Source organism: Ursus maritimus, unplaced genomic scaffold (assembly GCF_017311325.1).
Source record: "Ursus maritimus isolate PB19 unplaced genomic scaffold, ASM1731132v1 scaffold_13, whole genome shotgun sequence".
In the NCBI taxonomy this organism is placed as follows: domain Eukaryota; kingdom Metazoa; phylum Chordata; class Mammalia; order Carnivora; family Ursidae; genus Ursus; species Ursus maritimus.
In genome coordinates this window covers 18,410,887-18,413,005 of record NW_024423675.1, presented here as the reverse complement: position 1 = coordinate 18,413,005, position 2,119 = coordinate 18,410,887, and the positions used below count along the sequence as shown (strand labels likewise).

At 51.6% G+C, this 2,119-nt stretch overlaps 1 protein-coding gene across 1 annotated transcript in view; it reads left to right on the top strand.

Annotated features, from left to right (window-relative positions):
- Window positions 1-2,119, top strand: part of BEND3 (BEN domain containing 3) — a 29,759-nt gene that overhangs the window by 2,711 nt on the left and 24,929 nt on the right. The window lies entirely within an intron of this gene.

Sequence of the window (2,119 nt, the reverse complement as noted above, 5' to 3'; positions counted from 1 at the left end):
GTCTTGGGGGCGGGGGGGGGGGTATTTTCACCAGACTGTTCCCCAACTCTAATTAGCTCATGTGGTCACAAGACAACGCACTCCGAAAAAGTGGGAAGTACAGAGGAAACTCAGCTCGTACCTCCTAGGAAAATTAGTCACCACTGTACAGTCAGTCAGTCACATGGTGACTGCTGGGGTGTGCTGGCCCTCTTTTCCTCCTTGAGCCCCAGCTTCTGGGTGCCACGGTTAAAGTTATAAGTCTGGCGCCTCTTACTATTGATGTCTTTGGAAGGTAGCCCCTCTTGGCCTCCTGAAGGCTTGGAGAATAATGGCTTAGCCGAGGAGGACATCACACTTAGTCCCATTCAGACAAGACGGTGTCTGAAGGGTAAGACACCAGATCGCAGGCTGGCAGGCAGGCAGGCAGGGTGGAGGTCGCACTTCTCGGCCTGCTGGAAGATGCGGTTGTACTCCGACTGAGCAAGGAAGACAGCAACAATTACAGCTTTAGAAAACTCGGGGGAAAATTGCCCTGGTTTTTGTGAGGACTGGTATTTTTCAAACTGCATTTGCAGATGTGTCTAAAAATAAAAACAAATTGCAAACATGTCCTGCAAGTCCCAGGGGCAGGATGCCACTGCCAAGAGGGCCGGGTTCCGAGAGCAGGACTCCCAGCCGGTCCTGTCAACGCAGAGCCCGGAGCCCCACAAGAGCAGATGGCATGGGAACATTCTTTCTGTCCTTAGGGAGAGCATTTTATTTGATTTCACCCCCTTCCAGTTTGTTTCGTCGTTTCTTTCATTTAAAAGAAAAGTTACTAAACTTTTAAAAGCTTTTCCAGTTTAAAAAAATATCCACTATTAAAATGACTTCGGAAATCTTTTTTTTTAAAAAAGCTTTATAATGGATAACATTTACTAAGTGCTATTTGCCAGCCACTTTCTCCTTTGTAATTTTCACAGAAGTTCTCGAGGTAGGGTAGTGTGTTCAGCTCGGTTTTCCAGAAGAACGAACCAAGGGTGGGGAAGCAACTTGCCCTGTGTTAATAAGCTGAGCAGTAGATGGGGTCAGGGTTTTAACCGTATTCTTTCTGACCCTAAAGTTCAGTAGGGAATTCCATTTTCTTTGAGATCAGCTGCACTCCTGCCTACTCTGGTGGTCCAGGGGCCCACCACTGGCTCTGCGTCAGAGCCCAGCCTGCAAATGGGCGCTTGGTGGGAAGGGAGAAAGCAGAGCGTGGGGTGGCCATGCCCCACTTGTCAGGCTCTTGGAAGGCTGGGTGGAGGCCCCGGAGTCCACCCGGGTCCCTTCGCTCTTTTTACTCTCTGTGAAACCCCCACCCCAAGTGAGGCATAGACTGCTGCCCTCCCTGCTTCTCTGCCTGCAAAGGAAGAGGGCTCTTGCCAGGATCGCAAGCCTGCTCTCTGGAATGGGAGCTGCTGTCCTCCTTTTCTATGCTTAATTTTTCAAATCGCTATGACAGGTATCACAAAGTCACATCAGTTGTGACAGTTGTGAAAAGGATGAGGTGATTTTTTGTTAGGTCTTAAACTTTTTAAATCCTGATTATGTTTTATTAATAACACCTTTAAAACGGTGGGAGCGTATTTTCCCTGCTTTACCCTTTCTATGTGATGACACAGCCACCAGCTCCCTGGTCTCTGGTTGCAAACACAGTGCTCTCCTGGGCCTCCCGTTCTCCAGCACCCCTTCCTGTGGTGAGAGTTGGCCTCACTTTGCATCTGAAAAGGTGACTTGGGAGGTGGGGAGGATCTGTCCCCCCTGGGCGGCCTGACTGAGGTCAGGGCTGCTGGGCCCGGTCTTCCTGGGCCGCACCTCTCCCCCCGGTAGCCGGTGCTAAGTTCAGTGGCCGTTTCCGATTTAGTGGGCCAGAATCCTGAGTCAGCTGGCTGGGATTTGAACCTCGAGGTTTCAGGAAGCCCAAGTACTTCCCATGTCTGGGCCTGCTGCTGGTCCTGTGTGCGTCCTGGCCAGCCACAATCCCCTGGCGCCTCAGCTTAGCCTCGCACTGCTCTCAGCAAGAGGCCTGGTCCAGCCACTCTCTCAGGAGCGCAGGTTCTCTGCAGAGAACTTGATGGAAAGGACCCCTGGTCACTCCTAGCCCCCCCCCCCCCCA